Source organism: Aquila chrysaetos, chromosome 8, assembly GCF_900496995.4.
Source record: "Aquila chrysaetos chrysaetos chromosome 8, bAquChr1.4, whole genome shotgun sequence".
In the NCBI taxonomy this organism is placed as follows: domain Eukaryota; kingdom Metazoa; phylum Chordata; class Aves; order Accipitriformes; family Accipitridae; genus Aquila; species Aquila chrysaetos.
The window spans coordinates 40,810,358-40,838,016 of NC_044011.1; the positions used below are offsets into that span (position 1 = coordinate 40,810,358).

Below are 27,659 nucleotides of genomic sequence, written 5' to 3' on the forward strand. Positions count from 1 at the left end.
TTAGCGTTTATTAAATGAAGTTTATTGAAAGAAGCACAAAGCAAACAAATCAGATTCTTAACCCAAAAAATAATGAAATCTGTTCTTCCTAATGCAGATAATGCTCAGTGGAGAAAATAGTCCACAGGAAGGATAAACTGTATTACCAACCATATACAAACAGCAAATCTCTTTCCTCAGCACAACAATTTATCAACCGTTCATCTGAAATGAAAACTATGGCCTGTTAATCCATTTCATCCAGAACAAGCATTTCTGAAGATTAAGAGGTGGAGAGGAGTAAGTTAGTTCCACATAAAATGCCTTGGTTTATGGCCATAAGCAAAGATCACTCTGGTCAGGATTGATAAAGCATTACCAAAGAGCAGGAAATCCATCTGTCATTCTATCAGTCATCAGTAACTATTAAAGGTGATGGTCTAGAGGTGCCCTCCAGCACAGGAAGTCCTTAAGACACTAACAGTCTGACAGCAGCACTATATATACTCTATGCTCTTGCATTCATCCCTAAATATTCACTACTGCTATTGCCAAAAACAGGGTGTGAGACCCAGTACAGTAATTCTAAGCATTGTCTATCCATCCCCCTCTCTTTATGCTGGGTGCAACAGCATCATTTCTTTGCATAAGCTGTGATAGCGAAGTGCGTGTCATGCTCACTTTTAGTGGGTCACCTCAGAGAGACTGACGGTCTCCTCATGCTACAAGCACTCAGAATGGCTCCTGCTTAAACATGCTATTGATCTGTGCAAAGAGAAGGTCCAGCAGCCAGACCTGCTCTGCAGGGATCATTACATGAGCATCAAACCTAACCCAATGCTTCAACCCAAAACCAGAGCTGGAATGGCTCATCTTCATTGTACTACACAAACGTGGTGGCTATAAAATCCACAGTCCTTAACAAGCCAGAGGGATAGACATTTCACAGGAAAGGGCTGTACTTTACACTGCAGTATATGATGTGCTCAGCTGAATAGCAGCTCTTCTTTGGAGCACTTTCCAGTGGACACATTTTTGCAGATGTTCCTAGCAAGCAAAGGGCCTTGAGTGTACAGCAGGCAGCAAACAACCTCTGCAATACTTTTGAAAATATTTGTCCTGCTTTATTCCCCAAATCCTCTTCTTGGGGGGCCCCCTGGGCTTCACAAAGGTCACTGGCAAGCATGGGGATATTTCTGCAACACTATGATCCCACAAAAGCAGAAATCCAAGTGTCCAGTCCCATCATGGGATGGTGTAAACTGGAATTTAATTAGGTCACTCCCCGGATACATTAAACACAGATGTCCAGATTCAGGAGATTACAGATTTATTGGGCATTGATTAAATGAAAAATCAAATAAGAGCTAGCAGAGTCACACATGACTGCTGCAGCCATTTGCCAGCTCTCCCTGAGGGCATCAGAGGCAGGCTATAATTAATATTACAGGCAAGATAAAAGTTCTGGCCAGGATGTAATTTAGCATCTATTTATTCTCCAGCATAATTTATTAACTTGAACAAACACAGTGCAGGCAGATTTGTAGCTAATATGTTATGATTTCTCTATAAAGGGTGTCAGGAGCACACCACGTGTGCTGTTGTTCTCTCTCCCCAGATATGGCAGAAAGCTCCACCGCAAACAAACAGAGCCTCCAGCTGAAAATCCAGGTCCGAAGAGAACTTCACAAACAGAGCTTCCAACTGTCCTCTGTGGGCAGGGAACACAGGCTTATGCCACTGCCATCCCATCAATCCCTGGGAAGTTACACCAGCACCAAGCGCACTGCTGCAGCAGCAAACCTGGGCCATGCTGCTAAAATAAATGCTTTAGCAAACTCCTGCATTCATGTGCTTGGATTAGTGCCTGCTTTTAACACTGTTAGTGACAGGAAATTCTGGCTCCAATTAAAGCAATAGGCAAAAGTCCCATCGACTCCAATGAGCCAGAATTTCAGCCTCATTCCCATAACCTTGTGCTGCACCATATAAAGGTCTGTCCAAAACCAGTTCTGTTGATCTCAGTACAGCCTTTGTGGATGGGTGAATATGGGTTTCAGAGGCTGGCCGTTCAGAAAGCTGGTATAAATAACTAGCAATACCTAGTCATAGCTGTACAAGAAGGTGGCAGCAATTTCTAGCCAGCTTTCAGGTTCCAGCATTCCGCTTTCCTGTATATTTGAGACAGATACTATTTCTTCTGTGATGTTTGATCAGCCCATAGCATTAGAGAGGCATGAACTAGTCTGAGTCCTGCATTGACTGTCAAGTGCTTTCAAAAAAATGAGAAGTTAGTGATGCACGTCCCCTGGGATTCATAGCTGCACACTTCCATTTGGTCAATATTTTCTCCTGGAGGAAGATAGGTGCAGCTTTACCAGAGGGGATGGAGTTTTTTCCTTTTAAAGCAGGCCTAGTTCTTTCTCTTCACTCCAAAGACATTACCAAAAATGGAGATAGCTGTGGAGGGAGCTGTAAGGAGGAGATTAAATTAGTGAAAAGCATGAAGAAATGAGGACTGGCATTGCCTGTGCCTGTGATGGCCCCACGCTCTGTCTCCAACAGCCAAACAATATTTCAGTAGCAGCAACCACTGTAAAGCAGGGCTGTACTAATGTGGTTAATGGAGATGAAACACCTTGAAACTAGCAAGAGGTCAAGGAGCTACGTTTTTGATTGATTGGTATCATATGAGTGACCCATAAGTCACAGGGCACTGAAAGCCTGTGGTTGGCAGCAGCTGTCTTGTCCCAGATGAAGCAGACTGAAAAATCCTAAATTAGTTCTACCAAAAAAGGGGGAGGGCAGTTTCTCAGAGGAGCTTAGGGGGTGAAAATGTCCACTGGGAAGTAGAAAGAAATAACCTAAGATTTGGGTGTTATTTCTGAAAACCAGAATCTCCTCTTTCAGCAGAAAGATAAGTCACAAAAATCAAATTCTTCTGGCAAGAGTTATACAGTTAGTTGGGAGGGGAAAAAGAAACAAAACACATCAAAAAAAACCAAACACACACACCCCCTAAGCTAATGTCTGCTTTGCTTTTAGTTTCTTAAAACAATTCCTTATCTCTTCTTCCATCTCTACAAAAATACTCCCTACTTTCATAGTCTCGACTGAGGTCCAGATTGCAGGCAGCCCCTACCCTGGGTTTCTCAGGTGGCTTGTTTCCATTGTCATTGACAAGACCTTTTATAATCCTATTAATCAGGCTGTAGGCCATGCCAGGAGACACAGCAACTCTATTTTTTACTGTGTCTGTGGAAAGGTAATACCAGCTACACACAGAATACTGATTTGAGCAGCTTCTAATCTCTGAGTTGAAATGATCGCTAAGTTAAGCCTGTCGATTGAGTATAGTGAAGCCAAACTTCAGAGCACTGGGCACTACCCTTATGACAGCCTGACAGTTTAGCCTCCAAAACTTCTGGATCAGTTGTTAAACCTAGAGCCTGAAACTTACATGTTTTCCAAGAAGAAGATAAAAGACATGTGGCCACGTCCATCCCTCAGCGACCTCTCCAGTCTGAAATCAGACACTCTGGAAAAGTTGGGGAGTTGGGAGATGGAAGGTTTAATCACATAGAGTTTATGCAAGGCTGGCTGTGTCTCCCAGGTTGCAGGCAGGAGCAGCCACAAAGTTAGCAAACATCTCTCTTTTTCCACGATGAAACCCTGACTCCTGTAGTTTAGGGCTGTCTTGAAAATTTACATCAGGCTGGAGCTGGCAACCCAGGTCCTGTCTCCAGGAATGAACACCAATAAAACCATCAGGGTGTTTACCACGCAGTTCTGAGGAAACCTAACTTTGTCAAAAGCTTTCTGTGTTGTATAATTTCCACCAGAAAACAGCTTGAACCAAGAGGAAGGTGCATCAGCATGGGCACTGTCAGGAAAAGGCTGCCACTGTGATGGCTGACCTCCCAGAAAACAAACCTCAGGCTGAGCCAGACACTTCCAGAGCTAAAAAAAAAAAAACAAACAAAAAAACCAAACAACAACAAAAAAAAACCCCAAAAACAACAACAACAACAAAAAACCCAAAAAACCAAAACACCAAGCTAAGCCAGGTGCAGCAGTGGAGTTGAGCCTGCCAACCTGTGATTGGGGCATGAGACAGACGAGACCCACTCTCATCCATCCATCACAGACATAGCAGATAACAGAATTTGTTTCTCCCCTGTATTTAAGACTGCTGCTTAAAAATTACCCCTCTTTTTTCAGACACCATGGATTTTGTGCTGGTTGTTTCCTTTAACAATAGAAGTTGACATACTCAGCCAGGGAAGAGTGAGTTCTTGTCCCCTCTTCCTTCTGGCCATGAAGCCAAGGAGAGCACAGTGGGAAGAACTAATTGGGATGTTCACAGTGGATACTCAGTGGGTCTGGAGAAGAGAAACAGCCTAGCAGTCTTCCATCAGCTTGGGACTCTGCAGGTCAGTTTTTCTGGCAGCTCCCCCCACAGACAATCCCTGAAGTCTGTCAATCTCCACACCACAATTCCTTCTCCTCCACAGCTTAAGAGAAGTAAAAGAAACCTCCCTTTGGCTAGAAGATCCTGAGGGAAAGTTCCATGCAATGTCATCTCTCTCCTGTCTGCCCACACAGCTCCTCATCAGAGCATTCGAGGGGTAGAATGTATTGGGTTTGTGTGGCAAGGTTTTGGTAGGGGAGGGTTACAGGGGTGGCTTCTGTGAGAAGCTGCTGGAAGCTTCCCCTGTGTCCAACAGAGCCAATACCAGCCAGCTCTAAGACGGGCCCACTGCTGGGCAACGCCAAGCCAATCAGCGATAGTGGTAGTGCCTTTATGATAACATATTTACGAAGGAAAAAAAGTTGCAGGACACACAGAAACAGCAGCCAGAGAGAAGAGTGAGAACATGTAAGAGAAACAACCCTGCAGACACCCAGGTCAGTGCAGAAGGAGGGGGAGGACATGCTCCAGGCACCGGAGCAGAGATTCCCCTGCAGCCCGTGGGAAAGACCATGGTGAGACAGACTGTCCCCCTACAGCCCATGGAGGTCCACAGTGGAGCAGATCTCCACCTGCAGCCCAGGGAGGACCCCACGCCAGAGCAGGGGGATGCTCGAAGAAGGCTGTGACCCCATGGGAAGCCCACGCTGCAACAGGCTCCTGGCAGGACCTGCGGATCTGTGGAGAGAGGAGCCTACAGAGCAGGTTTTCTGGCAGGACTTGTGACGCTACGGGGGACCCATGCTGGAGCAGTGTGCTCCTGAAGGACTGCACCCCATGGAAGGGACCCACGCTGGAGTAGCTCGTGAAGAACTGCAGCCCACGGGAAGGACCCACATTGGAGAAGTTCGTGGAGGACTGTCTCCCGTGGGAGGGACCCCATGCTGGAGCAGGGGAAGAGTGTGATGAGTCCTGCCCCCAAGGAGGACGAGGTGGCAGAAATAACGTGTGATGAACTGACCGTAAACCCCATTCCACATCCCCCTGCACCGCTGCGGGGGGTAGGTAGAGAATCCAGGAGTGAAGTTGTGGCCGGGAAGAACAGTGGGGTGGAGAGAAGGTGTTTTGAGATTTGGTTTTATTTCTCATTACCCTACTCTGGTTGATTGGTAATAAATTGAGTTAATTTTTCCCAAGCTGAGTCTGTTTTGCCTGTGATAGTAATTGGTGAGTGATCTCTCCCCGTCCTTATCTTGACCCACAAGCCCTTTGTTATATTTTCTCTCCCCTATCCAGCTGGGGGGGGGGGGGGGGGGGGGGGGTGTGATCGAACAGCTTTGGTGGGCACCTGGCATCCAGCCAGGGTCAACCCACCACAGAGACTATGCAGATAGAAAAGAAAATCACAAAAGAACTTCTTATCATGGTCAATTTAGGAAAGTGATTTCCCCTCCATTATCAAAAAATAACTGCCTACCACCCAAGCCACACACAGTGCAGTTCCAGCTGTGTCCTGCACAGAGAGGGCTTGAAAGGCAAGTTCATATGTGATGCTCACCCACCAATCATTTCTGAAGGACATGCTTTTCTGCACTGAAGGTACATGGAAGCCAGTGCAGATGTATCCTCTCATTTGTGTGGTCTTCTCTTTATATTTCCTCTTTACCTGTCTCTGCACCAAACATATTTTCCATGAGGTGGACATGAAGCTGTCCTTAAAGAAACCCTGTCCGGTGTCTTAAAATCTAATTCCTCCCAGTTGGTACAGACCAGGACCTGTGTCTCAGCGTCAGTCTCTCAGGTCAACCAGCTTCAGGTGAAGACCCCTCTAGTATCCTGGGGACTGCAGCACAATATGACCTCATATTGGGTCCTTGGGTTTACTATTAGACACAGAGCTGTATATCACAGTTGGACAGTTATTGGTTTTGCACTTCCTGCTCATGTTGTTTATCCAGTTCATTAACCATTTTCTTGAAAATACAATTATCCCTGCCATGTTCTTGGGAACGTAGCAGGGACAATCCCCTATCAGTGAAGAGCAGCATCCCACAAGACACAATCACTCATACAACTGCTGGTCTAGGATAGAAGACACTGCAATGCATATACTCAAGAGTAAGCCACTGGCCCAACATGAATGGAGTATGACACAGCCTAGCTCCTGAATTTGGGTGTGTATACACAACCATTTGCTCATTTTCCATAGAGGACTTGAGAAACCCTCTTGATGGAAGTTATTACAATAGATAAATTTCCAGGAAAAGCTTCTAGCACATAAAATTGATATTTACCAAGAAAAAAGCCAATTAGGGCTGAAAAATCCCCAAATGCTTCTGGCTCCTCTCTGGTCTTTTTAAGCACAGGTCTTCCTGCCTCCCTGATCTCATGATGAACACTTACTGTATAAAGTTACCACAGAGAAGACTTGGTTGAAGAACAGGTGTTTGTTTTGTCTTTAGAACAAAAAAGGTATGTTTGACAGCTGTGATGAAAACATTTATCAGCAACCTACTTACCTGAGAACAGGGTAAATGTGTCTTCACATCACAGTGAAATGTGAACATACAGACTGTGCCTTGCGTTTGCCAGGATTACAAGGCACACAATTAGTCAGCAGCCAAAGACTGTTCCCCATGCCATTAAGTCCTTTGTGAGCTGATAAGAAAGAAATGCATGCCAAGGAGCAACACAAAAGCTTGTTGAGACAGGACTAAATGAGGTCTCTAATGAAATGGGCTTTTGCCAGCATCCACGCCCTCAGGTTCTCATTCAGATATACACTGTTTCAGGTTCTCATTCAGACATACACTGCTTCGAGCTGCATCTGGGCAAATGAATGAGGCTGCCCAACTCAATAGGGACAGTGCTTACCATTTTTACTCATTTTTAAATGACGTGATTTATTTCAATGACAAATGCCTGATAATTTCCAGTAGCTGAAGCACATTCTACCATCTTCCACAAAAGAAGCAGCCAAGCATCCCTGCACTGGGGCACTAGCAGTCAAATGGCATGAAGGGAAACTCATGACAGCAGCCCAGGCAAAAAAGGCAGATAGGCTTGTCATGGACAGCTGACTCAAGATGGAGTTTTTGGACAGTCCAAAAGTGTCCACTGGAGTCACAGAGGATGTTTGCTCCTGACTTTGTCACTAGGAGGCTATGTTCAGGCTGTTCTTCATTATTGGATTTGAGTCCTCTTCCACTCACCTTTTCCACTGAGACTGCAAGGTCTCCAGGGCATAAAATTTCTCCTATGATGAGTTTATGCATGAATTAAAAAAACAAGCCAATGCCTTTCTTGACCTGGTACACAAAAGTAGATATCTTAACTAATAACAGTAAAGTTAATGTTCCTGGAGAAAGAAGGTGGTACCACACAAGAACACAAAGTCTTGGCCCCAGGTACCAAAGGGACCTCATAGAGTATGTGTTTTGACATCCCCACACTTCAACCTTCCCACTGTTCCCACAAGCTAAGCTGAACTGATCCTGATTATACCACTTAGTGGTAGGAGCAGTGTTGTACCTTTAGATTAGTCTATGTCTGGGGAGCTTAACCACCAGTTATGTGTGCTTCACTGCCATAGACCCGATGATAACAATTATTACCATTTATAGGGGTCTGTGCTGGTTTTGGCTGGGGTAGAGTTAATCTTCTTCATAGTAGCTAGTATGGGGCTATGTTTCAGATTTGTGCTGAAAACAGTGTTGATAACACAGGGATGTTTTCATTATTGCTGAGCAGTGATTACACAGAGCCAAGGCCTTTTCTGCTTCTCACAGCACCCCTCCAGCGAGTAGGCTGGGGGTGCACATGAAGCTGGGAGGAGACACAGCTGGGACAGCTGACCCCAACTGACCAAAGGGATATTCCAGACCATACGATGTCATGCTCAGCATATAAAGCTGGGGGAAGAAGGAGAAAGGGGGGGACATTGAGTTACAGCATTTGATCTTCCCAAGTAATCATTACGCACGATGGAGCACTCCTTTCTTGGAGATGGCTGAACACCTGCCGCTGGGAAGCAGTGAATGAATTCGATGTTTTGCTTTGCTTGCATGCACGGCTTTTGCCTTCCCTATTAAAGTGTCTTTATCTCAACCCACGCGTTTTCTCACTTTTACTCTTCTGATTCTCCCCCCATCCCACCAGGTGGAGTGAGCAAGCAGCTCTGTGGGGCTTAGTTGCCGGCTGGGGTTAAACCACAACAGGGTCTTTGCATTTTCAGAGCTCTCTGCAACCATTAACTAATTAACACCACTAAAACTTTTGTTTAATTTAGAGCATCTTTAGATGGAGGTCATTCCTCCAGCACACAACTGCTAACATGAGATGTCTCTGAAAGCAGCTCTTTCATTTGGTTTATATGCATGTGCATGTGTTCCCACCTTTTCATTCTGGAAGAGAAATTAAAAAGGTGGCAAACAGGTTCAGATACATCTGAGATGAGACCATACACTGCCTTTTGATGTTTTTCTGTGGGCTCCTCTCTACTGCTTCATGCTCACTAACTATTAAGGTTCTTTGAGAGTAAATCTATGTTTCTGCAATGTATTTAGCTGAAGAAATCTCCCAAACAATTCCTCTTGAACCTGTTCCAAGAAACAGGAGCTAAGCCAGGCTGTTTTATGGGAATGTGGGTTGACTCACATCTCAGTACAAGTGCAGAAACATGCCGATTTCAGCCCTTTCCTGCATTAGGAAAGAGTCTTGAGCCAATGAAAAAAATATTTACATTCAAGCAGCATCTTCTGCTGTGCACAGGCCCTCCATGCACAAGCTCTCCTCGTACTCCTCCTCTCCTACACTTATCACAAAGAGCCTATCAACAGTTTTATGCTTTCATCATGGCCTTCTGCATACAGGAGAAGCCCTACTTCTCTCATCTGGTAGCTCCTGAGAATACACAGCTTGGCATTCAATCTGCAGTGGCATCCCACAGCCAGAGCACCTGGCAGAAACCTACCTCTGCTTTCAGCCTGCCTGGATGTGCAAGAAGTGTGGAGGAAGGAGTCACTGGATTTGCAAAGGACTTGAAGAGGAAGCTTGCCTTAGAAACCTTACATATAATCCAGGTAAATTTAGCATCTGTTCATGCCAAACAGCATTAGGGTAAGTCATCCAACCATTGCAAATAACAGGAGCTATGCCAGGTCCTGTATAGTTTAGCAGATAGTCCAGGACAGTATATAGGTATAAGAAATCATCTGCATAGTACAGATAGCTATATGGACAATAGATGAGGGAGAGTGGCAGGAGAAATGGGATGGATGATCAAACTGAGTGGCTTGAAAATTAAGAGGTTTTCGAGAGAGAAAGGTACACAAATACAACATAGAGACTATACTGAAAACCCCTACAGAAGGGGAAGCAAGTGGCCTGGAGTTGGGTTACATGGGATGAGTATCATCTCCATTTCAGCCCAGATGACCAACTGACAAGCATTTGAGTGGGACCAGCCATGTTTGTACAATTCCCAGAGAACTTTATCACACATGCACCACTGACTCCATGCCTTGTTTTCCTCCTGATCGGGCACCACACCAACTATTCCCTTCCACACATTCTCCCCTTTCTCTGTCCTGCATGATTTATACAGCATTTAAATAATAAATGGCATGAACATTGTGGAATTTATAGCAGGGTAGGTCATTAAATAAATCACTGTATCATTTATATGAATGAACCTGGATCTTGCAGTGGGAGGATTTCATTGAAAAAAATCAATCCACAGAGTTTATAAAACAAAGTCAGGGATTTGCAACATTTAAATACTGTGTATATTTAGAGTAAGAATGTGAGAGTGATTTATGCAGGATGACACCTTGGTTTCCACTCACTCAGCTGGACATCTGGCTGTGTCGCCCAGCCTTGCCTCTGAAGGATTCTCACCTGGGGAAATGACTGCCCTCTGAGGGAAACAAAACCTTCCTCCCTAAATCCTCCAGCAGGAATCTTACAGTAGCCCTTATTAGAGCTGTACAAAAACAGCAAGGCACAGTAAATTAGTATTTCGTCAGAGAGCTAACCCTGGGGTGTGACTTCACTGTGAGCACATGGGGTGATAAGCTCCAGCAGAAAGTACTGGAAAGTCTCAATGCTCAAACAAACCCACTATCCTCAGAAAAGGGTCAGTACAAGAGCCAGGGTAGGCCACACCAGGAGGTAGAGACAAGTTGCCTCTAAGGACAGAGAAAAAGTCATAGAGTACTCAGCACAGAAGTTGCACTTAAAGAAAACTTCCAAGAAACAAGCTTGCATCTAGCAGCAGCTTAGTAATGAACACTGAAACATGAAGAAATAAAAAGAGCTACAGTTTAAATAAGCATGTCTAGTAAGAAAGAACTGGTTTACCTGCAAATCCCTGGGCCAAAGCAAACAGTAAAGAAAACCTGGGACAAGGCGAGCTCTACTTTCCTCTAGGACATGACAGCAAGTCAGAAAGATTTGCATCCCAGGGAACTAACAGGATCCAGTACCTGCGCACTGAAAAACGAGGCTGTGAAAGGCTTAACTAAAGCCCTTCATGTTATATTAATATAATTCTTGGTATATAATTAACTCTGGTCCCTCTTCACCTTTGATAAATTGAGCACTGGTGCCCACATGTGCTCTCCAAATAGCACCATTCATTAGTTTGTCATTCCTGGATGCTGATATTTCAGAAGAGATGCTAAATCTTACCCACAGGCAGAAGGATCAATCACAGCTAGCTCTGACTGGCCAGAGCAGCTGAACTGGAGCAAACAAACTGATCACACTGTGCCAGGCAAACAGCAGAAGAGAGACCAGGTCAAGTCTCTAAGCTGGGGAATCCCACAGCCCCCCAAAATCAGCGAAAGGCAGGAGTCCCTCCCCTAATTATTCACCAGGTTTCAAAGTGGCAAATGTATCCTTCTCACATGAGGTCAGCTCAGGTCCTTCTCTTGTGCAGAAAGTGGAGGTATTTGTTTATTGGCTTTATGCTCTCCCTTGTTCCTCCTGAGCCAGATATTCCTTTTATTCATGGTTACCATTGAGGTTAACTGCTAGCTGCCTTTGGTGTGCTTAAAGTTGCTCAGAGCTTAGCTGAAAGTTGGCTATGCAGTTAAAGCACAGAACTGGGAATTAGGAAGCAATTCTTGGCTCTGTTATAGACCCTCTTTATGGCCATGGCACATCACTTAATCCATCTGCCCTATGCTTCCACCTCTGCAAAAGAAGGCAAAAATAGAAATTTTCTCCTTCTTTGTATCTTTCATATTCAGATGAAAGCACCTAAATGAAAAGACAAGCCTTATTTCTCTCAGGACAGCAACTAACACAATGACTTCAGGAGAGACTTTTCATGTTTACTATAATATTACAAGTAGGTGATGATAAAGGGCAAACTGAGTAACTTCATTTTCCCTGATCAGGACAAGGCAGCTGTGTTCTGTTTATTTCCTCAATTTGTATGCTGGCACTGGCACAACTCCGGGCATTTACAGAGCTCACAGAGCAGAATGCATTGATCTGGTGGGGGTTCTTGAATAAAAACGTTTTTTTTTAAAGTTTCTCCCTGACAGAGTAGATGTTCACAAAATCCACAAAGGCTAATTCTCAGAGTACATGCCATTTTAAGGAACATTAATTTTAAAGAGTTAAACCTAAATCACAGGTTAGGCTCTTTTGAAGCACTGCACTCTTGAAGTACAACATGGTGAAATGTCTCACAAGTGGTTCGCTTAATGAGGCTCAGTTTCATGCTGTGCATCGGTTGCCAGTAGAGCCAGGAAATTTTAGGAGTTCTGATCTCCCTAAAGGTCTGGGATACCATCCTCACTGTTAACCAGGTCAACCCAGAAGAAAATACACAAACAGATAAAATTTTTGTTCACAGTAGGAAGCTGAGATGTGAATCGACCAAGATGTCCACTGTGCCCTCCTGTCACGTGGTGAAAAGCAAGCTCTATGCCCCCCTCCTTACATCTTCCACTCCAGTAAATTTCATCACTGCAATTTACGCCTGGATTTGCCCAGCTCAGTCTGTTGTGCCTGGAGTCCTCCATTGGAGGCCTGACAGGCTTCATGCTTCTTAAGAGCCCTGGCTGCTTCTCTGAAAATAGCAAAACTGTGGGCATAACTATTGCTCTGTGGATATAAACCTCCTCTCTACCCACTGTACACACTGGCTAGATCTAGAGAGCTCAGAGACCAGGGGTTCACCTACTGTAGCACATCATCTGCCTCTCACTGCTCATAACTGAGTATCAAGAAAGGCTTTTGGATTAATTCTCAGCTTCCCATGCTGCTTCTTTTCAACAGCATTGGACTGTGCTGGTAGATGAAGGGAGGGAAAGTGAATAAATGAATGCAGAGTAAGGTATTTACTAAAGTACTGGCCCAGGCACAATGGTTAGTACTGACAAGAGCTTTGCCCTGTACCAATAGCCAACAAAACTGCTCCTCACCCCCATGGGTGCCCAATTTAAGTAAACACAGCAAGTGAAATAATAGAAGAAGGACAATAAGTGTTTTAGCCTGCCCTTACTGCATTTGTGTAACTTTGAAAGTATCACTGGAACACAGCAACTCTCTCAAATGAGCCTTCAAACATCATTGTTTAAAGCCAGTGAAAACAAAGCATCTTACTGATATTCACAGCGTGGTAAAGTATTTTTGGACCCTTTTTAATGTTAGCACCTAAGAAACAGCAGGTAATTTACATGTAATTTATCAACAATGAGCAGAGGTGTTCTCTGGTTGGAAAAGGGAGCACACATTGTTCTGCTCCAACAATTTACTCAATCAATATTGTCAATGGCTCTGCAGTCCCCAAGCAGGAAACAGAAGAGACTTGTGGAAGACAAGAGAGTTGAGAAATACTGCAGTGATATTGGTCCCCCATGCTGGGCTTTCCATTATTGAAGATTGATTTGCTGCTCATGGTTAAACTACAATTTAAAGAAACAACTGTACTTTCATCAGCTGAAATGTGTTTAGCCAAACCGTAAAAGAAGATATATTGTTGCAACTCATATTCCATCTTGCACTGCATTCAACCCAGAGACGGGCTATGGGTTTTCAGAAGGTAACTAGGCCTTCCTAACACTGCCTGGGATTGGGCTAATCAGGTTAAAGCTAGCTCTTTTATATCCTGAGGGGTTTATGCTGTTGTACACTACGAACACGTGAACCGCATCCATGTCTTTATAATTGGGGTAGTCTATTAATATATTTTGAGTAATCACTATGGTTGTTTTGGGACTCTCTAGCCCTGTACCAGAGCCACCCTAAAAGGCCAAACAGGAACAGAGATGGAGTGGATAGTCCATGCAGCATTTACGTGTGCTCAGCTGGCTATGTCCTGCCTTTCCTCCCTGCACCCAAATCTGACCTGGGGCTCCTCTTAACCCTCCACACCCTTCAGAGCTCCTGGTGCCAGCAGCAAAGAGCAGAGGTTTTTCTCTTTGTGGTACCACTGAGGGTATTTTTGTGATGAGCCAGCTCCCCCCAGTGCCAGCACCTCTCCAGCTTGCCCTGCAGCAGATGGGCAGCCCTAGAGGGTCAAACTTGCCCATGTGCCTACTCCCTGAAGAAATCCAATTACTCAACCTTTCCATACTCCAATAACGACCCTGCCACATGGAGAGAGGAACATGCTAGCATTCCTCCAAAACACCATCAGTTATTGTAATCTGCACTTTGCTTCCTGCTGCCCTAGGGGAAAACTGCCTTTTTTTTTTCCTTGATCTGGAGAAGGGATGTGTTTCACATAGTCAGAGATGCTGGGAAATCCTGTGTCAAAGAGGGGAGGAAGCAAGCAAGGATATGAATCTGCTGCACTTTTTCTGAAAAGAGTAAACATATCTCTTTAAATCGGAGCCCAAAAGATTACTGGGACAGCAGCTCAGGGAACAGAACATCCCTGGGGGAAGATGTCTCATATTGAACAGTCTGCTGTTGATCAATAGAGATTTACTGAAGACAAGAGCAGCTTTCTGATTTCCCCCTGCTGAGGGACTTCTTCCTATGGTGTCTCACCCACCCTACGCCTACATCCATCACCAACAGCTCAGCAGATCTGTCCATACCGTTAGCCTATTCCGCAGTCACACACACCATTCGTGTACACTCCAGGCACTAAGACCCTGGTGAGGGAGAGCCTGCCCCAGACCTTACTGCGATCAGACAGGCTGAGATGGGAAAGGCTGACCAGGCTGCATGCAGTCAACACACCTCAGCCTTCTTGCTGCTACAGCCACAAGCACAGTACCCCTGTGAAATGCCCTGTGCTACATCTCACTGCAGCTCCTGCAGCCTTCTGAGTTTTTCCATGCTATTGTCAGACAAGGCAGTCATTGATGGATAGAGACTGCACTCACGTTTTCCCATCCCCAGACTGTGAAAATACCCTTTAAACTCTGCACATACCAAAGTGGATGGGAAGTCTGCATCCAAACCTGGCACAAGGCAAATAATCTAGCACCTTCTTGACTCAAGTCTGATCTAGTTGTAAGATTAGTTCCTTGTTCTCTACTTTCTTTTTTTCTCCCGCTACTCTTCTCCATCCTAACACAGTTTAAACTCCATCTGAATGATACTTAATCACAACTGATGGAAGTCCCAGCTCATGTAGGGGCTAGGGACTGAAAGAGTAATTGTGCCTTGGAGGCACTGGAGGTATTTGGGTAACACTTCATATTGTACCATGCCAACATAATGCTGCAACCTTGCTTTAGAAATGTCACTGTCACTGGCTGTTCAAGCCTCATCTGCATGAGACCATTTGTGAATGGGCACTTGTTATGAAACAGGCTCCATTTTCTAAATAATTGGGTCACGTGCAAGGTGTTTGTTCAGAACTATTGAAGAGAGCAGGGTGTAAGGTTTCTCACAAAGTCTTTGTTATTTGAGCAACCTTCTGACTAGTTCCAGAGCACTGCCCTTCTTCTATTAGGCTCCTGCTTCCCACACATGTGTCCAGTTCAGCCTGCACCAATGCCACTGTAGTCCTGCTGGCAAATTGCCTGTAACCCCTCATTTCACTGACTTGGCTGTTCCTTGTCTCCCACTGCCTCAGCCAGCATCAGGGACATACAAACCACCTGGCATAGGAAGTAGGTAGGGCTGTAAATGCTGATGACCCTTCCCTGTGAGCAAAACAGTATCCTAGGAAATCTGGTTTTTCTATGGCTTCATTCTTCCTGTTTTCTATTTGTATGTCCATCTGAGCAATTTCTCATCTAGTTTGACTTTAAGTTTAGTGACACTTTCATTAATACCTGTCACACGTGTTACTAGACCCAGACTTGCACAGACTCCAGGTCTTGTCTCAGACTTTTTTTTACCTATGCATCTGTAAATCCTCATCCTGGCCTCTTTTCTTCTCACAACTTTTTGAATATAAACACAGGCAAGACTCTGAGCCCAGGCCTGTCTATAGCATGATGAGTCTCATCTAAAAATCTATCTGGTTACATCAGAATAAATCACCATTGTCTATATGATGATATGGACCAGTGAACAACACACATCTCATATGGATTTCTGCTGTCTCAAGTGCTGTGTGTCTCTCTGCCTCCACTTCACCAGCTGTAAAAAGGAAGACTCATGCTCACTGCTTTGTAAAGCACCTTAAACTCTACAGATGAAAAGTATCACTGCAGTGCTGGGCAATATTATTACACCAATTAAGCAAATTAAATGAGGATTAAGCTTATTTAAGTGTTCCTAACAAAGACCAGCACTAAGGCGATTGCTGCAGCCTTTGCAGCTGAAGCAGCATCCGCACATTTCTGTTCCCTCAGCTTGATTGCCCATGCTAGGGTCGGCTGAGACATCCACCTCAATGACCCCCAGCTCCTCATCACATTTGGGAGTCCAAGGTCAGGGACAGGTGACTCCTCAAACAAGGGAGAGTCCTCGAGACCCACCAGAGCCCATCCTACTGCACACAGAGAAAATCAGGCTGCTTGTGCCAGTCTGCACAGACCATGGCTCCTGCTGACAATGTGTTTTGCCACTTCCGCTAAAATAGATTGGCAGTGATTGTGCCTCCCGTTACAGCCAGCCCTGATCTCGATGTTCTCCAGTATCTGGGCAGACGTGTGTATGTGTATCAGTACATGTGTGTAAGCATAATCTGCATCCAAATATGCCCTCACCCACCTGTGGATCAGTTCTGATGCTGGAACATATTTGTACCTACACACAAACAGTTCCATGGCCAAGCAGTCTGCAGGACTGTGGGGAGGAAGGACGGAGGAGGAGGAGAAGCTAAGATTGAACAGTGATCTTTTAAGTGGGGTTTTGATGTATATTCTTATGTCAAGCAGCATGGTAAGCCTGGGTGTCCAGGAGCCCCTGGTGTGCTGCAGAGATCTGGGTGCCTTTATTCCAGCCATTTTAGAAACCATTTTATTTGCAATGCCAGCTTGCTTTCACAGCTGTGCTGCCTTCTCTGAGACTGAGGTCCTTGTCACTTTGAAGATCCTAGCTATTTGACTGCTTTGAATTCATCTGTTTAATGAACCTCAGGGGGCCAGTGCACTAAAGCATTCCCAAAGATGTTCAGCGCTTTGCAGTTTCTCCACTAATTAGGGACTCCTTTGGGGCTAAACACAAGAGGTTCTGCTGCAGTGTTTGAAGCCGGCAGAAAGCCAAGACAGTGCTGAATCTCCAATTCAAGCAAAGCATTTTTAATATTTTTCCTCCTCTATTTTTCCTTCTCCCCAATCAGTGCAAAGTTGCCAGCCACAAACACAAATGACTCAGGTAAAGGTGCTCTGAGACGAAGGGAAGCATTTTATCAAAGCATGAATAAAACAGCCAAGTTCTGCAGTGAGCTTTTTTGCACATGTGCACTTTTCTCAGTAGACATTACACAGTCCTCTCTCCCTTCCAGAAGCCCTTTCCTCTGTGCCTGTTAACCTACTTACTTACTATTAAAGGCTCCTAGCAGCTAAAACTGCAGATCAGATTGGTCATTAGTCACTATCCAGGAACATGCCAACCTCAATACTTGCAAGGTCATAGCATGGCCCAGCTGGCCAACCTCATGCAGCCAGGCACAGGCCACACGTTGCATTACTTACAGGGGCTTAGGGTGGGAAAACAGGAAAAATCTCCTTTTGAAGTGCCCCAAGGATGTGGGAGTGTCATGGCTGAGAGATGCAAAGCAAAATCCACTCACTGCAGCTTTTCTTAATGCAAGAGCTTTCTCTTTGCCTTACTTCCTTTGCAGTGCCTGGCCCTTTACAGCTTGCCTACCAAAAAGTGACACACACATCTCCTGGTTTAAAAAAATATGGATTCATACTTGTTAGAGGGAACCAGCTATCTGGTTTCTTGGTATCTTGGTATATGTATTCTTTGTGTCTTGGTTTCTTGGTATATTGGTATCTTTTGCAATTCATTACACCAAATATGTTATTCCTCAGAATTTCCCAAAGTAAGAAAGGTATGCTTAAAATCCACTCCACTGTGGTCAGGGAACCAAGAGCCCTGCAGAACTAATTGCCAGGCACATTAATTAATGATTAAATAGGAAGTCCCCAAATACCATTAGAAAGTGATGATTAAACATGTACCACTGATTGGACACAGCCTCTCTCCCTTCTGGTCTCACTGTAAGTCACCTTCCTGTTGATAAAGTTCAGAAGGACAAATGTATAATAGGAAGCAGCAGTGGTAAACAAACACAGTCTCACCAGAGAGCTGGAAACCACCTTCCTGGGACAGAACTGCAGATACCTTATACACGACCCCACATACTGGCTGGAGTGGATCTGAAGCCAAGAAAATTGCTCATTGCCCACCCTCAATTTGGCAGCTGTATCAGTAGCATCAGGTATTCTTCCAGATGCTGTCTCCTGTCTCAGACAACAGCTTTTGATATAGTCTATCTGCCCTATCAAGTGTTACCTTTCCTATCAGGTAAGGTAACAAGGCAGAAAAACCTCACAGGCTCTTAAAACGTGTGCGCCCACAGAGGGCAAATCTAAAGCTGTGAATGAGCTCAGAGTTAAGGCTCATGTTTGGGAGAACAATTCCTGCCCCGAGAGCTCACTGTTAGAAGGGAAGGCAGAGCACAACCAAGTCAGGGACTTGTGCTTGCTTACACAGCTCTTCCTAGAGAGAGAGATACAAGGGGATATAAGCAGGATCAGTGGTTTGTACTGGAGCTATTTAACTTACTCCCCTCTGAAGTGGGGGATCAGGACCTCAGCAGGTGTTTTACACCCAAAAACACAAGGTTGAGCAATGCTCTCTGCAGCAGAGCTTCCTCAGGTCCAGACACTGCCCCCAGACTCCCGCAGTCCTCCCCATCTCCCCATGCTAGCAATCGTGGCATTCCCACAGGCTGCAGGCTGCTGTCCCGCCTGAAAAACCTTTGCCAGCTGACAGGCAAAGGAGCACCAGCCACTGGAGGAAGGCTCTCCATCCAGCCACCATCTCCCAGGCTGAAGAGAGCAAGACTAGGAAGCGGCCAGGGTGGATGGTAATCCTCACAGCTCTCACAAGAGGTCACTGCTGTCTAGGTAAAGCTATCAGTGCAACGGTACTGCTAAATCCAAGCCTCAAAGCTGCCTCCCAGCTAGAGCCTGCAAGCCCTTGGACCAATCGCTGGTCCTACCAACTCCGGGGACCTACAACGTCTCCACAACTGGCTGCTGTGGCCAGAGCCATCTCCGGCACATTCTGACACTTCCTTACCACCTCCAGAAATAGCTCGCTCAACAGAAAAATGGCAGATGAACAGCTTCCCACACCATCCTGTCTCCCTGTGAATACACCCTTCTTTGCTCACTCCACCTGAAAATTGAGCATCAGGGAGGTTAAACTTGGGGATGCACCACTGGGAGGCAGGAAGGGACCACAGCAACTAGCAGAGATACCCTCCTCCCCAGCCTTTAAAGGCAAAGCTGGTCATGGCAGGAGTGGGGGAGTAAGCCAGACAAATTCCAGCCCAAGACTGCAGTCCCCAGACCACCACAACCACATTCTCTCACTTAAAGCCCCTCTTGCTTCCTCCCTCTTCCTTCAGACCAGATTTCCCCCATACCTTTACCATGGCAACAGAGGAAACAGTACTTCTAACTCTCTCACAGGCATAGGAATAGCACAGCTCTGCCCCAGCCCCACTTATACTCTCAGCAGCACTCACACCTGTTGAAGCTCAGCCTCAGCCCTCTTAACCTTTTCAGCGCCTCACACAACCACAGCAGCCTTCAGAGTCTGCAATGAATAATAGAAATCCCCCTTCCCAACTACACCCTGCACTCCACTCAGCACCTCAGGCATTTGGCCATTGTTGGAAATGTGGATATACATAAGGGCTGTGGACTGCCCTTATGAGGAGGAGAGTGCACGAGACGCAGCGCTGGCTGAAGAGACATCCTCTCTTTCTCCTTTGCTCCTTCCCGAGGGTTGTTTGTGTGTGGTCATGGCTGGGCTCGTCAGAATCCCTGCCTCCTCCAGCCCAATGCTGCTTGCTCCTGCCACTGCGTGACAGGGTGTATGTAAAATGTAAATCAGGCCACAGTTGAAAGAGGTTTTCCAGGAGGCAGGAGGCACTGGGGCTGGATCAGAGCCATGGTGCCACCTGGCACCCAGGTTCCCCGCAGCGTGCCCTGCCCTGCTCCCCACTGCCTGCCAGCACCCCAACTCCCCTTGGCATGGGGCAGAGAGGGAGCAGACAGTGTGTGGGGAGAAACCTAGGGGCTGGTAGGGTTTCCCCACACCTCCTCTCACTGAGCTGCATCAGAGACTTACTGTTGGGATTAACATTTGACTTAACAAATTGCATGGGTTCCCACACAGCCACCAAGAAAAGAAAGATAGTTTCTAGAGTCAGCACCCACCTGATTCCCCACAGGACAGTGTGGCCCCCATTCCCAGGAGTGCTGGGCCTAGCTGGGGTGGTTGCTGAGCCCCTCTGCAGTGGGGCAGGCAGAGGGAGGGCAGGTTTTTACCTGCCTCTCTTCTTGGTCCTGTGCCAGCACACACCAGGACCAGGACAGCAAACCCAGGCCCGGCTGGTGGAAAGCTGCTGCCACCTCCTGGGCAGCCTGTCTCCACCCTGCACCCTTTCCCCATCAGCTGCTTTTCCCAAGGGCTATTGCTCCCTCCTGTCCCAAATCCCTACTCCCGGGGCCACCTGCCTTCCCGGGCAGCGCACTCGCAGCGCAGGAGCCTCTGACAGCTGCCTGTGCCTGTGGCACCGAGGCAGAAGCCATCACCCCTGCAAACAGGGGTGTACTGTCTGCCTTGCACGATAACGCTTCTGTATAAACGCGCTTCCTTGCAAAGGCAAATAAACCATGTGACACGGTGACAGGGTGCCAGCTGAGATCCTGCTATGCTCTGTTTGGATGTGCACGGCTCAGATCCTACCTAGGCAAACTCTGATCCCCAAGAAGGTGTCACAAGTACTTGCAACCCAGTGCTGATGTCTGTCCCCATACCAGACCCTCTAGAGACGGCACCAAAACACCTGCACTGCTCTGGAGAGATTTCTCTCCCTTTCCCGTGGACAGGTTTGGGGACAGAAGGGACTGTAGTGGAAATCCCAGGAAACCATCCAAATGCTGAAACAGGAAGGAGTGCAGTAGTGGCACCGGGACAGCCAACGGGGCTTTATTTCCAGAAAGGCTCAGCAGACATAAAAAGAGGACAGGAATGGCTATAGCAAGGGGTGGTGTCCTGGTTTCAGCTGGGATAGAGTTAATTTTCTTCCCAGTAGCTGGTACAGTGTTATGTTTCGGGTTCAGTATGAGAAGAACCTTGATAACACACTGATATTTTCAGTTGTTGCTGATATGTTTAGTAATGTTTAGACTAAGTCAAGGATTTTTCAGCTTCTTATGCCCAGCCCAAGAAGGCTGGAGGGGCACAAGTTGGGAGGGGACACAGCCAGGACAGCTGACCCAAACTGGCCAAAGGGATATTCCATACCATGTGACATCATGCCCAGTATATAAACTGGTGGGACTTGGCCTGGGAGGCAGACTGCTGCTCAGGAACTAACTGGGCATCAGTTGACGAGTGGTGAGCAACTGCACTGTGCATCACTTGTTTTGTACATTCCAATTCTTTTATTATTATCGTTACTATTTTCTTCCTTTCTGTCCTATTAAACTGTCTTTATCTCAACCCACAAGTTTTACTTTTTTTCCTGATTCTCTTCCCCATCCCACTGGGTAGGGGGAAAGTGAATGAGCAGCTGCATCGCTGGCTGGGATTAAACCATAACAGGGGTTTTGTAGGTGACAACAGAGACCTCATCTCCATTTTGGGGAGAGAGAGGAGGTAAAGGAAGCAAGTAAACTCGGTCACTGTTCTGTAGACCTTCAAGTCACAGAGAGAGCAAGCTCCTAGCTGCTCTTTCCCTATCTCTTGTAATCAAGGATCGTTTGGAGACCAAACTTCTTGGGCAAGTGCAAAACAAGAGATTTCCAGTGATCTCCCCATACCTGCCAGGAGAGCTCCTGCACCTGGGCTGTCTCACCTTTCTGCCTTAGGCAGGTTTGCATGAGCAAACAGTGTCCATTTGCATAAGGATGTGACAAGCCTATTGCTCCAGAATGACAAGGCTCCATTTACCCAAGTGCTACACGTACCCTTCAGCAACAGGCCCTGCCTTCCAGCACCACTTGATGTAACTTCATGCATGTTTTGTCTCATAGGTCGAGATGTACTGAGGTCTGCCTACCTTTCCCTGCCTCCCCAGGCAATCCCACCCTGTATCGCTTCCCGAAGGAAGCACCTTGTGGGTTTAGGGCAAGAGCAAGGGGAGCTGGCTGAGGAGGTGGCCGGGCTGGCAGAAGGTCAACGTGATGGGAAGCTGTACCTGTAAAACCCACTGCAGGAGGGGACAAATGGCTAGAAGTTTACATGAGAAAGTACAAAGAAGCAATGGAGGCAAAGCAGGAAAATTCCCTTGTTAAACCACTCACTTTAGGGAAGTAACCTTCTGCAAAATGTTTGTCCTTCAAACCAGATTCCTCCCTTCCCAACTGCCAGTGCAAACGTGCCCTCCCTCTCCCTGCAGCCGACAGCCCTTCTGATGTAGATAACAAGGAGGCTTTTAGGACCTTATCCCTCAGAGGCAAATGCAGAGAACAATGCACCTTTTCTCATTCAAGACTGGATAAGGCCCCTTCAGGGCTCACAGACTAGGATAAAGCACCTTAAAACCGAAGGTTCCTTCTGCTGTTTTTCTGTGGGAAATCCCATGTCAGGGACACCCTGAGAGCCTAGCTGGCAGAGGACCAGGACTGAGGCATTTCCCTGCAGCAAACCTGGGACACGTGGGGGGACTGGCAGCCTCTCAGCTCCCTCCTGATGCAAAATGCATTCCTCATCTAATCTGCAACTCCAACGAGCCACGAGGGGATGCCTGCCCTACTCTCTCTGTTTTTCTCTCCTCTCCTGTATGGAGGCAGAGATGGTGTGCTGCAGGGTCCTCCATCTGCTTTCTGGAAGCTGCAGAGAACTGCTGTGACACTAGTAGCTCCAAAGCCCCTGTACAGACCAGAAGTACAGAGTCCATCCTGGCAGTGGTAACTCAACCCACACCATGAGCAGGACAAGGAATCTTTTAAAGCCAGCTCAGCAGTCCAAGTAGTAAAAAACATCCTACATTTACAGAACAGAGTTTGCAGAACAGGCCAGTAAATCTCAATTGCCTGGAGTTCTTCACCCAGAGCAAATAGTCCAATAAACCCTTGTAGAGGAGGAGCTCAGAGCAAACATACCTCTCCTTGCCCTGAGCTGGGCATAGTCCCCTTCTGCCATGCAGGGCCAGCAGCCAGGTGGAGAGGATGTCTGAGCTGCAAGACGGACTGTTGTCCTGGGGACAAGGCTGTGCTGCCCTGTTGTACAGGGTAATTGCAGCACAGACCAGACTGTTCCATCTAGCACTAGGACAGGGAATATAGAGGACTCTCTTGTGTTTGCTGTCTCTGTTCCTTTCCTCAGCACACTGCCCCGGCTCTAGCTTAGCCTCTGCTTGACCCAAAAGGTTTTGCTTGCTGCAACCACAGTGCCAGAAAGACAGCCTGATCCAGTTTAGCTGTGACTCACGTTTCCATGCTCTGAAGCAGGTGGTTGCATCCAATTGTTTATTCTCTGCAAGACTGCTGCAGTTTTGCCAAAAAGACCCCCCCTCACTTGTCATCTCCCTGCCGGGTTGCATGTGGGAGGAGGTTTCACCTTCCCGGCTTCTGATCTTACCCAGACTATTAACTCTCAGCCAGTACGCTGAAGGGTTTCACCTCCATTCACGAAGCAGAGCCCTGAATTCAAAGCGCTGCTGTTTGCCTGGGGGGCCCAGCCCTCCACCCACAAAAAGGAAGATTCATTTAACTCTGGGGAAGACAAAAACGAGTGGATTTCCTGCAGGGAAGGGGAGCAGGGATCAGACACCCTCTGCGCCAGTCAGTACAGAAGGCTCTGAGCTAAGCCAAGCTGCAGTGCCTCCATCCCCATGCCCAGTGATGCTCAGCACCATGAAGCCGCACTGTGTGAATGAGACAGCATCAGGCTTCCAGCAGCTCCTGGTCTGCAGAGATGGAGCCATTTGAGAATCTCAGAGATTCTCTGTGTGGACATTCCCCAGGGACCAGCAGACCCAGCAGTCTGGTTGTACATGGCAAGGGAGCTGCTGAGACACCTCCCTTCCAACTCCTAGGAGCCAGATCGCCACCTCAGGCCTTCAGGAAGCCCCTGGAAGACATGAGCCATGGGGGCTGCAGCCTCTGAGTTACTCCCTGGGTCACTCCCCTGGGGAATACAGAGAAATGCAATGCAGAGTCTGAGTTATCTGTGCTCATACTTGCTCCCTCAGCACGAGTGGTGCTGGGGAGTACTGTAGTACAAGGTCTCCCTGCTGCTCCTGTCCACCTCCACCTCGCCCTGTGTGGCATCGACAGGAACATGTCTGTCGACAGGAAAATGGCTGTCCCTGCCGGTTCTGGGAGGCAGAAATCACCTGTTGCAAGGAAGCAGAGAATGGCACAAGTTTTCTCAGAAATGGCCATGACTTGGCCTTGAAAGAAGCTTGTGGAAATTATAACTCTAGCTTAAGTTTTGCCCACAAATACACAAAAAGACAGGATAGGGAACCACACCACTTGTGGTAGCAAGGATAAAGACAGACAAGAGGATAATTTCTGTCTGCTTGCCAAGAGGGAATAAAACCCAAGTCATTCCATATGGCGTAATGCCTGTAGTGTGGGTGGGAGACAGGGAAACACCCCTAAATCATTTCCAAACCATCCTTGAGTTTACTGAGGAACCATGGATTAGAACTGTGGCTGGGGAGCCCAGTGGTTGCTTGTTACCCAGAGGCTGTATTTATTTTGGCATCTGAAAACCAGACTTTTTTGCTGCCAGCCTGGAAGGGGCCACCTCCTGCTCTCCCCACCCTGTGTCTGTTTCTGTTACAGCCAGAGGAGCCACGAGGTGTGCTAGGCTCCGGCTGGCCCCAGTCGGGGTCCTGCAGCCCCTTGGAGGTGTTCTTCAATGCTGCTCTGAGCACAGCTGAGCAGTCTAGGCCCTACCAGCTTCTGCTCCATCCGTCCTACTGCTCTGTCCAAATATTTTAGGCACTTTGGAACGTCAGACTCCTTATGAGTCATGTGATTCAAACGCCTCTTTGTAACATGCATGAGAGTCTCCCATAGTAATTTCTACCCCCCGCCCTTCCTCCACTGGACTTCACACCCATTTGCTTTATTACATGGGCTTATCCCTGGCTAAATTAACGACTATGAAGTCACCTTTTGGGCTACAAATACTAGTTTTATTGCTTCCCAGAGCCCTCCTCTTCACAGAGCTTTCTGGCTATATCCCCTTCCAAAGGCAGCCTTAGCTCCCACTTTCCCACAGCAAGTTCAACCTCTTCAAGAACCAATGAAGAACAAAACTGAAAAGCCCCATTGAGTGTACATCATGTAATAAACACTGTCACTTCCATCATCACTTACAAAGATCTCTTTTGCCCTGGATAAGTTTTTGTAGCAGAGTCTTCCTTGTTATATGTGACACAATCCCATCTTACCTTTTCTTTTCCAAAATTAATTATCTCCAAGGAGCAAACATACCTGTTTTCAACTCTGTTTGTTCCAGTGACATGACATTGAGTCATCCTCACCGCCTGATAGATGGCACAGAGCTTTTGCAAGGAGACTTCAGATGAAACTGCCAAGGGCAAATAGCGTCACAAGTGAAGTTGTGCTTGCACAATCCTCTGCTTCCATTTTTATTTGCTTTTTCCCCATTCCTTTTGCTCTCGTTTTGCTGACTTACTTTCCATGTTCCTTAAGGTGTTTGCAGAAGAGGTTGTGAAACAATTGGGGGAGAACAGTTCCTATTTCCAGGGGATTTGCAGCCCTGTGGTCCCTTTGGAGCACTCTCTCCTGCTTCTTTGCATTGGGGGGAACATGCAGAGCATTTCTGAACTTAGCACTGTGCTGCCCGCTGACACTGGGCATCAATGCAGCCGCAGACACTGCACAGAGAAGCTCCCAGTAGGGCAGCAGGCAAGGAAGAAAACCACAAGTAAATGAGGCCATGCAGAAGTATTTGATTCTGTGAACTTAACAAGCCCGAAAAGCTCAGTTTCTCATCTTCTCCACACTCTCTGCATTAGGGTCAAGTTTACCTCTGACCAATGTTAGCATCACTGAACATGTATCAGCTCTTCTAACACATCCTCTCTTTCTCTGGCCTCTTGCCTGCTGCTCTCCTTTTACTCTGCTTGTCCTGAGTTCACCTATTCATTTTCTTGCACTTGCCCTTTTTCTCCCACTTCTGTTCAACTTTTATTTGAAACATTTAACACAACAGCTTCTTTCTAAACCTGTGGGCCACCGGCAGGGTGGTAAGGCCTGTCTGGGCAAGGTGCTTTCAGGCTGGAAAGCAGGCAGATGAGCACAGGGAGGGAAATCCAGACCTCCCGCTCACTCAGCCACAAAGGTGACTCAGCAGAGCCTGGGATGAAGCGGAGGAGGTGGGCTTGGGTGGCCGTGACAAAACTACACCACGAGGCCATCAAAAATGCCTCCAGGAGCTTCCTGTGGGCTGCCAATGATATGTCTGCAAGTGTAAGAGAGATGGGGGAAAGAAAGGGAACACTCTTCTCTTTTTGAGGATCCAGCTCATCTGGAGTACCTATGCATTCAGCGTATTGCTCATTTTGACCACTGGAAACAACTGCCCTCAGTGGAATTAGCACTAGGAACAGGTTCTGGAGTGATCTCCATTTCAGGGGAACTGATTCAGGGTCATCACCGTCTCTAATTACTGGGTGTCACACACTCTGGGTTTCACTCTGGACTGTACCCGCTGCTCCTTTCCCAACAAGGCAGAAGGCATGCAGGAAGAACCCTTGCTGCTCACAGAAATGGGGTGGTGCTCCCTTTCTCACCGACGCTGATGTAACTCATCACACATCCGCACTGCCCCAATGGCTCAAAGAGCGCTTGCAAAATCAGCTTCTAAAAACCCCAGCCAATGGTCTGCAGGGCAGAATGGGGAAATCCAGGCAAGAGGAAGGAGGGAAAAGAGAAACTCGATCTTTTTTTCCATATAGTATTATTTGAGGGATACAGCCAAAATGACTTGTCATGGTACCGCTCAAGAAAAATCACATAAATGATCTGCCCCCCCTAACAAGATCATGCTGTGTTCATCAGTGAAGTGCTATGAAAGGGGGTTATGGTCCACGGTTAGAGAGATCATCCTTTCACAGGCTCTTGGCCCTTCGCTACCCAGCTTTCTCCAAACAGGATTAGAGGCTATATTTGAACATCTCTACAAGGATGTACTCCTGCTGGGTTTTCCACACTTTCTGGAATTGTTTGGCCTTTAAGAAAAGCCTGGACCAGGGCTGGAAAAAGGACTGCAGGTGCTCTTCCACATTTCCAGAATATGGGCTTCTGCAAGAGGTTACAGGGACTATGAGCATGCAAGCACAAAACAGAGTGTTCACCATGCAAAGGCAGCTCAAGGGATACAGGCATGCAGAGACTTGATTTCCAGCCCCTCAGTTCCTCAGTGACATGCACACTGTCCATTTTAATCCATCTCAGCTGGTCACCCCTTTATTTTAATCAGTTCACTCAGAGGCTAAGCAGGTAGAAGGAAGTAATCTCTAAAAACATGAGTGAAACCTCCCATCGGGGGTGTGTACATGTGAGCTGGATGGGGAGGAGGAAATATTTGCATTTACTTCACCAAAAACGGAGTATAAATAGGCTGGAAACTGTGAGGCTTTCTCAGTTCCCAGGTGCAG

General features: G+C 46.8%; 1 long non-coding RNA gene across 1 annotated transcript; it reads right to left on the reverse strand.

Moving 5' to 3' along the window:
• On the reverse strand, positions 1-27,585 carry LOC115344547. The gene is made up of 2 exons (XR_003924557.2): positions 25,468-27,585; positions 1-2,451 (listed from the first exon to the last, which is right to left on the reverse strand). It is a non-coding gene; the product is annotated as an uncharacterized LOC115344547 (long non-coding RNA).
• Positions 27,586-27,659: the final 74 nt, after the last annotated feature.